Source organism: Ambystoma mexicanum, chromosome 5p, assembly GCF_040938575.1.
Source record: "Ambystoma mexicanum isolate Mex_15411 chromosome 5p, UKY_AmexF1_1, whole genome shotgun sequence".
NCBI classification, from domain to species: Eukaryota; Metazoa; Chordata; class Amphibia; order Caudata; family Ambystomatidae; genus Ambystoma; species Ambystoma mexicanum.
This window is the reverse complement of record NC_090930.1, coordinates 217553435-217567535: the sequence shown is the minus strand read 5'-3', so window position 1 is coordinate 217567535 and position 14101 is coordinate 217553435.

Below are 14101 nucleotides of genomic sequence, written 5' to 3'. Positions count from 1 at the left end.
CTTATACATAGATCCCAATTGGAAAAGAAATTACTCCATGTTAGACCATTTGCATAAGCAGTTTTAAAATAGTAAGAGGATTCAGAAGGTGGAGCAGCATTAGGAGATGCATATAAGTATGCATTGAAGTCACCACCAATCGTTAGCTCTGCCGGTGGTTGTGTATATAGAGTGTCCATTATAGAATTGTTTAATAAATGCATGGCAGCGACAATGGCAGAGTATGAGAGTTCCAATAGAGTGATATCAACACTACTCTCCTTGGCTCAACAATGTTTCTGGTGACATCTAACAATAAAAACAGTTGAGTTGAAACACTGTGATTGATTACAAATCTAAGGTCATTGTTAATTAAAATACTAATTCCACCTATTGGGCGCCCAACTAAAGGTTGTGAAGCTTCATTGTGAATGGCAGTAAAGCCATCTATTTGAAAGTTATGGACACACATGGTCTCTTGTAAAAAGAAAATCGATGGTAGGCTTGCTATGTCAATCTTTGCGAACCATCTTAAAAGATTATTAAAGCCACAACAGTTCCAAGATTGGATGATGAGGTTTTTACATTACGACTTTGTAGGAGGGATAGAGACTAGAGCAGCTGCCTGAACAGGAGAGTTTAATTTAGGCAGTACCCCCATTAAACCGTTCAGAGCTGAAGTTAGAGAAGCAAGTTGTGCTAAAATGTTTACATTCTCTGATGGATCAGTTAAGGCATCCTTTGTGATGTTATTTTTTTTTATCAACGCAGGGAGTATAAATTACAAAAATTGCACGGCCTTTTCAATGGAGGGGAAAGCTTGTAATTGCAGTCCCAAAAACAACAAGTCGGTTTTATGCTCCCAAATAAGTTTCGCAATAATAGGCGATAATACTTTGCAGAGCATCCAATTGTTGTTGATCAAAGGCAACTTTATCCAATCCACATCTTGTCAGATTAAATTACGCAAGGACGGGATTGTGTAAAGAGTGGTCATCAGGAAAGTGCGATTGATGGATGCCAAACCATTAATTTGGGGATTACTCGACCATCCAATTAAGGTTTGAGTTTCCTCAGGGATGTCATTAAAGGAAGCGAGATTGCTGTTAATTATTATTGAAGGAGATGCCGACGAATGAATTGAAGCAGGCTGCATAAGGCCATCCTGTCTTTCCCCTTGAGTTATTGTCGCCAGCATTGAGCCAGAACTTGAGGAAGTTGCTATGGTCCCAGTCTGAGCAAGAGGTACTGCGGGCTCCAGACTAGGCAAATTAGGCCTATGTTCCGATAAGTCAGACATAGAAGCACGCATTTCGCGGTTCTGCGTGGGAGACCTCTGCACATCTAACAGTGCGGCGCCAGGCAAGGATTGATGAATTATTGCTTGAGCTAAAGTCGAGTTCGAAGCATCAGAAGCAACAACAACTTTCTTAAGATTACTTATGGCTGCGTGGCAAGTTGTTTTTTTGTTCGCTATGGGAAATGTGCCTGACGCGTGGCCGCAGGTGGCAGAGCGCCTGCATCACAAAAGGACGCACGCAATGCACCTTGATCATCAAGAGTATTTTCCGAAATTGGTGAAAGAAGGGAAGTACAAGAGCCTTTCTTCTTGCCTTTTTGCGTTTTTTTGGAAGATTTCAGTTGCAGTGCAATTTGACTCTCTTCAGTTAATTGACTAGAGTTCAGCTGAAGATCTTCGTTTCCAATATGCGAAGTGTTCACGAAAGCATTTTTTTTACACAATTTGAGGCCGACTTTTGGAAGGAGGAGGCTGCATTCGTGTCGGTAGCTAAGCAGTTCTTATTCTGTTTTGCCTTATTTTTGCGTTTTACCGCTCTCTGATAGGCTTTTTTCATTTTACGAGAAGGATGATACACGTGATTAGGCCCCTCAGTATCTTGGGAGATCTCGTGTGAGTCAGCCAAGTCCAATAAGTTCGTGAGAACAGACGGACTATCAGGAGCGGAGTCAGCCGTGGTAATCGGCGGAGAAATACTCACAGATTCAAGCATTTCCAAATTAAATAATTTGGAGTTATACATAATTTGTTCGATTTGTAGAATTCTATCATGTTGTAGTTTGGCTATTTCAGCCAACTCTGTCGGTGGCGAGATAGAGTGTAAGTGTGCCATTACTTCGGGTTTAGCAACTGCATTTGCAAATGAAGTAGGCATGCCATTCAACAATAGAGGGGCATCAATCGTTTGCGTGGTTTGAGATATAGAAGCTTGCATTGAGGCGGACACAGGCAGACTCCTTCTTACAATTTCAGCCATCCGTTCAGGACAAGTTGCATGAAATTTGTGGCAGGCTTCTTGAGCCAACATAAATCCCTCGATCTTAGCAAGTTGAAGTGAATTAGAAAGCATCAAATCTTTTAGATCTTTTAGAAGTACATGTGTGAATTTGTGACCTTTGTCTAATAGGTTTAGAATTTGAGTAAGCACTGGGAAAGAGTGAAGTTCCTGTTCTACGAAATGGGAACAATTCCCATTAATTGGAATAGGAGAAATTGAAGGTTGCGGATAAAGTGGCACAGTATTAAATTCCTGTGGCAAATGTTTGAATGTAGAGTCATGCATGAAAGGTTCTTCAAATTGTAATTCCCTATGTAATAGGAGCTCACTTATGGGAGAGCTACCTGAATTGCTAGGTGCACAATGAATTTGAGCAGTTATGGGAGAGGTAACAGGATTAGGAAGAGGAATAGTGTGAAAATGAACCTGTTCGCACATACCACATGAGGCTCCAGCTGGGGTGGAAGGCCCCAAGGACAGACTAATACGTCTTTCTAGGGCAGCAATTATACCAGGAGCAAGCAGGGAAGTATCAGAAATGGGAAGTGGAACTTTACCAATCTCTCCTGAAAAGACCTCTACATTGAGGTCTTCATCATTCGCTATTTTCAAAGAAATTAGAGTATTTACTTTTTCAGCCAACGCTAGCTCAGGCAATTGTTAACTATTAGGCAGAGGTTCAAGGATCTGCGAATCAGGGTTCATTGTAAATTTTTGAAGGACAGCAATCTGTGTGGAGCTTGAAGGAGGGGGTTGTTGGCTAACTTCTGAGGGAGGAATAACCACCATTTTTGGTTTAAGTGGCTTCATGATGAAAGGTGTTTTAACTGACTCTTTCAGGCATTTTCCATTCCTAAGGGTGGTAGAAGTGGAATCCATCCGGAGCTAAGCCTGAATCAAGTAAACTCAGAAAAACAAAGCAACAACCAGAAATGAGCAGCAGGCAAAAATACCCTGTGAACCCTCCAATAGCATCGAATGTAAAAGAATCACACCTCAACCCAAGCTAACCACACAATGTCTACAGAAAATCACGGACATCCAGACACCACGCGCTGCGCACCACGAACAGCAAACAGTCCTTTGCAGTGCTTCGCAGTGCGCAGCGCGGGTGCGCTGGAGGGCCGCGTCTAAATAGATGCAAAAAATGGGCGTCGCACGGCCAGGGAGCGGATAGCAGAGTCCACAGGTCACCTTTTTTGAAAAAACATACAGTAAAAAAAATGAGTAAATATGTTGGGTAATATTCGAGGTACAAAACCCACTGCACACAGTCCACTCGGCACACAGTCCTTAAGCCTTGCGTCTTGCGACGGATGCAGGAAGAATGCACAGTCACCTGATTCTGACGAGAGTCAGGCAAAGAGCGGTGTCACACGTAAAGACTTCCTCCAGTCACGGAAGGCAGCCCAAGTGAAGCAGGAGTTGAAGGCTGAAAGGCGAAGTCCTGGCGTGTAGACAGCGAGCAGTACAGCAACAGCAAACAGTCCTTTGCAGTGCTTCGCGGAGCGCAGCGTGAGTGCGCTGGAGGGCCGTGCCTAAATAGATGCAAAAAATGGGCGTCGCACGGCCAGGGGGCGGAGAGCAGAGTCCACAGGTCACCTGATTCTGCTGAGAGTCAGGCAAAGAGCGGTGTCACACGTAAAGACTTCCTCCAGTCACGGAAGGCAGCCCAAGTGAAGCAGGAGTTGAAGGCTGAAAGGCGAAGTCCTGGCGTGTAGACAGCGAGCAGTACAGCAAAAGCAAACAGTCCTTTGCAGTGCTTTGCAGTGCTATCTCTGTTGATATGTGCCCTGCACCTGTCCTTGCTTTTGCTGGTAATGTGCATAGTAATCATCCTGGTCCCCTTGATAGGGATGTTGGCCCTGCGCCCCCCAGTCAGGTACTAGTTTTGTTTCATTGATCTTCCTGTCCTCTGCCCTCTTCTCAATATTCTCCTGCCATAACCTACAATTATGAACTATCATGAACTGTAATCTCTGGCCACCCCTTCGCTTCCATCCCTACCAATTTCCTTAAACTTTTCTGGACAGGCTCTGGTAGCCCCTGTGCTAGTATGTGATAGAATATTGCTATTGTTTTGTCCCAAGGCTCTCAAGTTTCAAGGCACCAAACCTCTTGAATCTCCTGAATGTGCTGCACACGGTCTTCACCTTCCCTCATTTTCCGAGATGTAATCTCCCCAATGTCTGAAGTGTCTGAGTATTGAGTCCTTAGTGCTTGCTATACTGCTGCCTTGCAGTTTGCAAATGGATTTCCGTTGTGTGATATGTTCTGTGTTGTCACCCCTGGGAACCCTGCCCTTTTCCGTACGTCATCAGCTGCATCTCCTAAGATCAATACTAATAGTCCCTTTACGTCCCTTACTGCTAACCTATGTCCCGCGGTCATCTTCTCCTTCTCATGGATCCATTTCCCAGCCCCTGCACTCAACCTTGGTAGCCTACACTTCACATTATCCTTGTCTGTGTGCTTCCTTGGTGCATACTGAGGTTGCACCCCTCCTTTCTCTAATAAGGGCATCTGTGTGAACCCTGCCTCCTCCTCATGCTTTCTTCTAGTCAGTCTTGCTCTCAATGCCTGCGCATACATCCATTGGCCCTAGTATGGGTACTCTGGTGCTGTCATCATATCTCCTTGTCTACCATCCCCTTGAACAAGCTATTGCTGTACCCCATTTCCTTCATCCTGGGAGGTCTCTAAGCCTATCGATATATGTGGTGGTGTCATGTAGTGTGAAAGTCATTTGCCAGTCGTGCCTGTTCATTCAAGACGCCCCCTCGTTTTCCCCCTGTGTGCATCCTAAACTCCCATGACACTCGCTTGCCTGTCCCTGTCCCCGTTGACTGTGATCGGAACTGCTTCCCCCTCTTGTCCCCACTGTACCTGTCCTCTTTGTCAGACACTGTGTCCTTCTCAACAAAAAGCATCTAAAAAACTCAGTCTCCTCGATGTCAAGTCTGTGTTGGGCTTTGTGCTGAGGTTGATGTCTCTCAAGGTGCACCTGCTTCCTCCTCCCCAGGCACCAAGGCCTGCTCCTTTCCTGTATACTGTGCTCCTCCCTCGTGAGCATGTACTGTATGGTTCTCTCCTTCTATTCTCCTTGAGTCTGTCTCCTCCCCTGTCTAGAGCTACTTGTGTCTTTAAAACCCTCTTTGCTCGCTCATACTCTTACCTGCACACTCATTCCCTTGCCAGCCTATCCAACTGTAACTTCCTCTGTTCCCACTGAGCTAAATTGCGTTTCTCCCATTCTGCTACTCCTCTTCGCCTTTCAATCTCTTCCACTTCCCTTGTCTTTCTGTCCTACTGTTCTTGCTCAGCTCTCTTCCATTTCCTTGAGGTCTCTTTCGATCCTCTGCTCTCCATTCTTTGCCATGCACTCCTTCTCCTCCTCCTTCCCTCATTCTCTATCCTCCCTCTCCAACCTCTCTTCTATTCTCCTCACTCTCTCATTTCTCCTCTCGTTTCTTCTCTTTCCTGTCCTCCTCATCCATTATCTCTGCCCACTCTGATGCTTTGTTGCTTCTCTTCAGCCCCTCCATTGCCTTAGAAGCCCATTCTGCCTCTCCATCAGTTTTCCGTTGCAGCTTCAGGAGTATCTGCCCTCCTATCTATTAGTTTGTGGCTATGTTCCTGAGACCCTCTCTCGTGCCCTTTTGTGCCTCACTTCTCGCCTCTTGAATAGTAACTGGCTGCCCTCGCCTCTCGGCTTCTCCTTCATAGTGTATTCTGGTGGCTTATATATCAGATTTGAGTACCCATCTGCTGTCCTTAATTTCTCGAATTGGGTACATCCCTTGCTCATCGTCTGTGTCATCAGATAATACACTCAGAGGGACATGGAGAGGTGTGGAGGGATGAGCCCCTGGCTCCTTCACCTCCTGGTGTCTCAGCATCCACTGACGCCTCACAGTATCACCCTCGCCCTCCTGAAACATGTGCCACAACTCAAATATGGCCATGTATTTTGTTAACTTCTTCCCCTTGTAGGTACCGTGTATGTGTGTCGGTAGTTATTAGTGAACGTCTTTAGAGAAACTTCCACAAGGTGGCCACGGTTTAGTTAACTACTTTTGGACCATTCTATGCTATACATGCATGTATTTTCCCTGTAAGGTCTTACACAGGTGCTGAAGGGGCATGTCCCCCTCGCATTTACCATCATACATGTTCAGTACATTTACCTGACCTCAAGTCGAGGGTTTTGACAGTCCACTGTTTAGGGAAAAGGGTGCAGTATAATGTCAATACTTTTCAGTTTCTACCAGCCTCTCTGGCTCCACAACTTATCAGACATACTCTGTGCATCACCTCTCCTTCACAACCACTGCCTCCTCAGGTATACCCACAATCTTGCGAATGCAACTTCCGTGCACCGTCACTGGTTCACCTCGTCTTCCAATCCCAAGTTTCCAATACTAGCTCCTCACCGTCTCGTGCTCTACATGTCCAATGTGCAAACCTATGGGCGATGCAAGGTAGTGCACAAAAATCAAATACTGCGCACACCCTGTAATACTCCAAACCCACACAAAAACCCCACAGCTGTCTTCCTGCCTCCATGCAGAGTGAACCAATATTCTCTTGTGATTGAACGGAACCATCTGCGTCGCCTAGTATGCCAAACGTCTCAATCCAGGAGACTTAACCAGTTGACTCACCTTCTGCAATCTAGGCCAGCTCCCTTGATAACCCTTGAGGGGATGCCGTCATCTATGACCTGAGTTAAAACGCCCAACCCACAGGAATACCACTATTTACATATCTTCTGTCATCTGTGCCCTCGAGTCAATAGTCTAGGTTATTCACCAGAACCGTTTACCTCTAAATCCGAATGTGCCCTAAACATAGAAGGACTCCTACCTCCGCTCCTGTCCATACTAACTTTTACAAAACTAGATAATACTTGATGATACTAAACAATACTCCACAATTATTGTTTTTATTGATATAGTTGAATTGAATCAACTTTTCAATATACAAAACTTTACAATTAAAACAATTTAAAAAATTGAGAAAATAAAATGACAAGGTTCATAAACAAGCATAATATGAGATATGACTTAATAGGTTAATTTCACCACACAAAGGAAATTTACTATTGCTATTTGTAAAGAGACATTAGTGGTGCACAACAGTGCAGACCATCTTTGTGTAGGATGGATCCAGGATTCCTAAATGATTACAGTGATGATTAAAAAAATATCAAGCGTTCACAAATTAAAGATAGACATAAGGATATCACATGTTCCAAGGTTCCCGTAACTTTGATGTTTAAACAGAATCGACAAAAGGCCAAATCTAACTCAATAAGGTTATGTTTGGAAAGTAATTCACAGGTGTGCCACAAATTAAGACGCAGCCGCAGAATTCCTGAATGTGTTTTTTTAGAGGGAAACTTAAGTAGATACGATTCCATGGAGCCGAGATTTTTATGTTTAAATTTGTCAGGAAAGGCAGTTTTGTATTGCAGGTATTCATATCTGGTGTTAATCCAATCATGGCGATAAATTAACTTTTTAGCTTTATCAGGGTTGATAAGTAAAACATCAATGGTTACTTCCGCTTGTGCTAAGATGGTATATATGGCATGCAGCCAACATTTGACAAAATTATGACTGGTTTTAAAAACATAGTCCGATAGAAATTTTAAAATATTGTTTTTGTTGGTTGCCATTAAACATTTGCGAAATAAGGCACACACCTTCCAGTGATATTGGGCATGTAAGGAGGTTAAACCTAATTCGTAGTGTAACAAAACCCCTGGAATACATTGTGGAAGATGAAGTATTGCTTTCCAGAACTTGGCCTCAAGTTTGTCTAAGACTTTTGAAGACCAAGGTGGTTGAGATTCAATACCATATAAAATACACAGAGATGCTTTTTGTTTCCAAAAAATGGCAGCTGGCTTCATGGTGAAAGCACCAAAGCGATGTCTGCGAAGTCTGCGAGATGGCTGTGTCCAATTTATGCTTCACAACATCAAAGTTGCCAGACACTGAGGCATCACCATCAAATATCATTCCCAGATATGTGTAATTTGGTATTATCACCAGATTTGTTTGATTGATTGTCCATAGATTTATTTCTAGACAGGTTATTCGGTCTATAAACGACAATTTGAGTTTTGATGGTGTTAATTCGCAGTTCATTCTTCTCTATATAGATGCTGAATGCATCAAGTAGTTTTTGTAGACCACTTGGGGTTTCCGAAAATCAGCACCAGGTCATCAGCGTACATGAGGGTCTGGATCTGAATATTGTTTAATTTGGGTGAATCTGATGGTATTGCCTCAAAGACCTGCCGTACATCATGCATGAAATAATTGAAAATCGCAGAGGCGAGAAGACAACCTTGTTTAAGGCCACGTGCAGTTGGAATTGCCATTGACACTAACCCATTTAAGGTTAATCTGATACAAATTGATGTTTCACAATGTAAAGATTGAATGATTTGAAACAATGTGTCAGGGGAGTAATCTCTTTTGAGTTTAGAGAACAGGCGGGGACGAGAAATGGAATAAAAAGTCGTATGAAGGTCGACAAAGGCAAAAAAAATTGCCTGTTTGGATGCCTGTGCTTGAGATTTGACTGCATTGAGGCAGAGCAGATTGATGTTCGTGCCCATGTCTGCTAAAGAACCTGTTTGGAATGGATCTCTTCAGTGAGTAGCTTTTGTCCAGATGTTAAAGTCTCGAAGGATTCATTTGGCAAAAAGTTTCTCCGGAGCATCCAGATGCGCAATAGGCCTATAATTCTGTGGTAGAGTCCGGTCACCTTTTTTATGGATGGGCACTATTATGGAGATTTTCCATGAAAGTGGGATGCAATGTGATGCAATGATCTGTTGAAATAGATCATTCAGGATTTTCGCCAACATAGTAGGGTTGGATTTAAACATAAAGTTGCTAAGGCCATCAGGGCCCATGGCTCTAGAGGAACTAATATGCTTAATGTGTTCTTCTAGGATAGTGGAAGAACATTCCAATATCTATTTTCTCTGCTCCTCTTGTTTATGAGCATGATCGGGAAAACTGGTATCCGCATATAGAATAGAATAATGCTGGATCCATTGCACCTCAGTGACATTATGGGCTTGCATTAAAGGTTGAGTCTGTTGGGCACACTGATTAAATACGGCTGAAGTTTCAGCAGTGTTTTTGTTTGCTATTAATCTAAGCATGTTTTCACTGTCATGCTGCAGGATTTGGGCTTGATGTTGTTGCATCCAGTTACGGTATCTGCATTTTGCAGTTCTCAACTGTTGATTCTGAGAAGGCTGATTTAGCTTACAAATTAATTTCCTTTCACGTTGATATTTATTCTTTCTGGCTTTGACTACAGGGTTGAAAGAGTGACAATGAAAAGGCCCTCGGTGACTAGTGGTTTTTGTTGGATTCTTGAATGAGATCAAAAGGTTTGTATATTGGGTCGGGGTCAAAGACTTGTTACTAGTGAACAAATTAGAGAAAGCTGCTAAATTAGTATGAGATCAACAAAAACGAGTTTTGGCATTATTGACTATTAAGTTCTGAGGAAGCATAGTTGTATTAGGTCGTTCATAAGTCCAATTGATTTTTAATGCTAACAGGTTGTGGTGTCTATGCAGTTGGTGAAAAACTTCAAAAGATTGTACGCGGCCACTCAAGTTGCCTTTGGGATGCAAAAAGTTGAGATTAAGGTCCCCAGCAATGATTGTGTTTGTAACTTCAGGGGTAATAATAGCAAGGTCAAGAAATCTTATCATACCGGCATAGAAAGCAGCATCTGTCAACCCGAGAGGGTTACAGTATATATTAATCAGTGCTACAATGTGAGGTGGGCATGAGATTTTTACAAGCTGTATATAGGCAGTAACAGAATCCCAAGGCATAACAGAAATACCCTTCGACATATTGACCCCCCCAATAGGCCCGAGAAAGGACGGCCCTTGATTCCTGAAATGGCTGGTAACAGTGTAATCTCATAATTGTTCCACGCAGGTGGTTGTGTGAGCCAGGTTTCCTTTAATGCTATCATATCATATTCTACTGGTAATTTGGAGATGGAAACTTGCAAATGTGAATGGCCTCGTGTATTCCAGCTCGCAATCATAACGTAGCATTCTGTAGGTTTTACTAATGGTTACGACATGTAAGGATATTCAGGATTAGGTGTTCTCGTAATTACTTCATTTTTAGATGTATCAGAAGCTAGTTGCTTTGAATCATTTCTCACATGCATACGAGCTGGGTCTTGAGCCCACAGAAAACCAATTCTGAAGAGCTGCATTTTTGACTTCCAAATTGTATTTAAAACAATCCCTGAGGGAATCCACAGATGCACCACCGAGCAAGTAGATTAAAAAATTAACTCAATCTGTTTGATATCGCTGGAAGCAATATCTTCCAATTCAACAAGCTCTGAGAAGATGTTCAGCACACTGCGTCTGTTGAGATCATAGGTGCCGAAACTGCCTTCTCTGCATTTTAAGATTAGAGAATGGTATTTCTGAGTGTTCGAGGCATGATGTCTAGATACCATTGCAGGGGCACCTTGTAGGTTGAAATTGGTAGGTGGAACATCAGGTTTCTGAGAAGGGTGAGTAGCACCCATGGGCTGAAGGGGAGCGGGGTGATCAATGCTACTGGCTGGAGGTAGATGTTGTAAGCCACCAACATTCAGGTGGCACTTGGAAGAAGCCATTGGAGCAATTGAGAATCCGGCTCACTGGGCACTTGGGTGGGTACAACTGCAGTAGGCTGCTCACGTAGCGCTAAATAAGAATCAACCACCTTATGTATTTGGTCAGTGGCAAGATCACAAACCTCATTTGCGCTCGTTTTAGCAGTGGCAACAGGATTGTTATGTATGCCTGTGAGCACAGATGTTTTTTTGGACATGCTTAGCTGCTTATAGTGCGTCTGTGTGGTCCAACTCTCGAATTAGGGCATCTAGCGGAGGATAAGGTGTGGGCAAAATGGAAGCAGCTGTTGGGGGAACCACTGGGCTCTTCAGCAAAGGAGTGGACTCTTTCAGGTCATCTCTGAATGGCAGAGTAGTCAAAATGTCTTTGTTTAGTACTTGAGGTACATGGCCTGTTTCTTCAATAGACTTGTTTTTGTCTAGCCTTGGTTTTAGCGTGTGAAAAAAGGATTTCATAGTTTGTTTAGGGAGTCCCAAAGTAATGTGATTTTTGTTCTTTTTTTTTAGGGGGTGAGACACCTTGAGACTTTTATTGGCTAGGACAGTTGGAAGTGAAATTGGGGCCACTGCCTCGATGGAACTCACTGCCGGCAGAAGGGGTGTTGATAAAGGGGGTTCACTTGCAACCGGTGTGGGCGGGAGACAGATCCAAGAATCATGAGAAGGTGGAACACGGGCAGCATCCTCAGTCTCCACGTCTGGGGTGATGACATCTTTAAACAGGGGTAGAGCAGGAGCATGGTGAGAGTGCTGGTGCACCGGGGAACCTATGGTAATAATTGAAACATTATCAATGGTATACAATCCGAATTTGTATCATCTTGAGGGGTGGGCTCAGAGTGTCGAACCATAGTTTCGAGTAAAGACAGCACTTGTTGAATTTATGTGGATTGGTCACACATTTTTGCATTTAGCCCTTCATATAACTTGAAGAGGCTCTGTAAATTGAGGTGCATGGCAGCCAGTGTTTCATCGAGCATGGGAGAGGACTGGGGAATGGACGGGGTGGGAAGGACTGATGCATGAGGTGCTGGTGCAGGCGCTCTCCGTGAAGTGGGGTACACAAATGACACTGTTGGGGAACCTGGCGAGGACGCGGACCCTGATGCAATTGTCAGGGCACCCGGCGAGTTAGCAAACATAGAAGTTGGTGACTCGCATTGGCTCGCGTATAAAGAAAGGTCTGGGTCAGAACAGGGGGAAGTTGTTTGGGGCACCGCACAATTCATGGGCCCTCTTGTTGGCAGGGAAAGACGGGGAAGGGGGGTGTGAAGCATAGTGTGTTCTGACAAAGGATGGGAAGAGAAGTTTGAGTTGCACATGGGTTGCGGTACATCGGTTGGGGCAAAGGGAAGAAACGCCCTTAATCTGCTTGGTATGCTATCACTCGGAAAAGACGGAGCTGGCATGGAAGACCCCTTCATGGCAGACGCCAAATTGATTGGAGTCAATGTAATAGACTTATGAGACACGCATAAAGCGCGCGAAAGCGGGGTGACCATATAATTTTTTAAAGCATTCAATGTTACAGGCATGCCAGTTTTTAAGGAGTACACCATAGAAGCGTGACTAAATGAACCTGAAAGAAAAGAACACTTACTGCAATTACTGCCAGGACAGTTAGAAGTGAGAAGTTCAAATTATGATTTACTAATCACTTCCGCAGTGAGGCAGTAAAGGACTATAATCGGTCACCCGGACCGCTGGCTGCGCAACTAAGCAGCCAAGCAGTACTTGACCACTACTTGCTCCAACTGCGCGCGCGCGCGAGTGCACGTGCGCATTGTTTATATTGAATAGACCAATCTGGTCGCGAAGGAGGTGAAGCTCTGCAAAACAGTGGAAATGGTCAAAATCAAAATAAAGTCCAAATAAAATCCAAAGAAGAGGACAAAAGTCCAAACACAGTCTGGATATACTGTGTAACAGAGTTCAGATGCATCACCTTCTTAAAGGGCTCAAGCTTCACCAATTCAAATCAAATCACACAAGGGACCCAACGGGCAGAGAGCAGCAAAGACAGCCAAGCAGTACTTGACCAGTACTTGTTCCGAGTGCACGCACGCGTTGTTTATATTGAATAGACCAATCTGGTCACGAAGGAGGTGGAGTGCTGCTGCAAAAGAGTGGAAATGGTCAAAATCAAAATAAAGTCCATACAAAATCCAAAGAAGAGGACAAAAGTCCAAACACAGTCCGGATATACTGTGTAACAGAGTTCAGATGCATCACCTTCTTAAAGGGCTCAGGCTTCTCCAATTCGAATCGAATCACACAAGGGAGCTGATGGGCAGAGAGCAGCCAAGACAGCCAAGCAGTGTGTAACCAGTACTTGCACCGAGTTCGCGCGCGCGAGTGCGCGTGTGCGTTGTTTATATTGAATAGACCAATCTGGTCGCAAAGAAGCCGGAGCTCTTCTTAAAGGGCTCAAGCTTCTACAATTCGAATCGAATCACACAAGGGAGCAGACAGGCAGAGAGCAGCCAAGACAGTCAAGCAGTACTTGACCAGTACTTACTCCGAGTGCACGCGAGTGCGCATGCACGTTGTTTATATTGAATAGACCAATCTGGTTGCGAAGGAGGTGGAGCTCTTCTTAAAGGGCTCAAGCTTCTCCAATTCAAATCGAATCACACAAGGGAGCTGACAGGCAGAGAGCAGCCAAGACAGCCAAGCAGTACTTGACCAGTACTTGCTCAGAGTGCACGCCACAATACTCAATACCTTCCCTCACACCCAGTGTCATGTACAAAATTAACTTTGTACAGACTTTGCAGAGCAAAAATACACTTTGCACAGTTCCATGAATCAGGGTTTTGTCAGCAGTGCAAAGTCACTTTGAACTGTGCAAAAAATGCAATGAATCGGGCCCCATGTCTCCTCACTGTGTGTAACCGGTTATGAAAGAGCACCTTGATGCCCTCGGGCTAAGGCACTTTAAAAAATTGAGGAATAAAATAAAATCAAGAAATAATATAAATAAACATCAGTCTGTTTCATTCATTCATTAAGCAATGACCTACAATCAAGCTTGAGTTAAATGATCACATAGTAGTATAAGGTTCCAATTGTTAAGAGCAAACTGTGTTGCCTTTTAACCTTTTCTTGCAAACAACAAACCTCTTTTAAGCTTCATC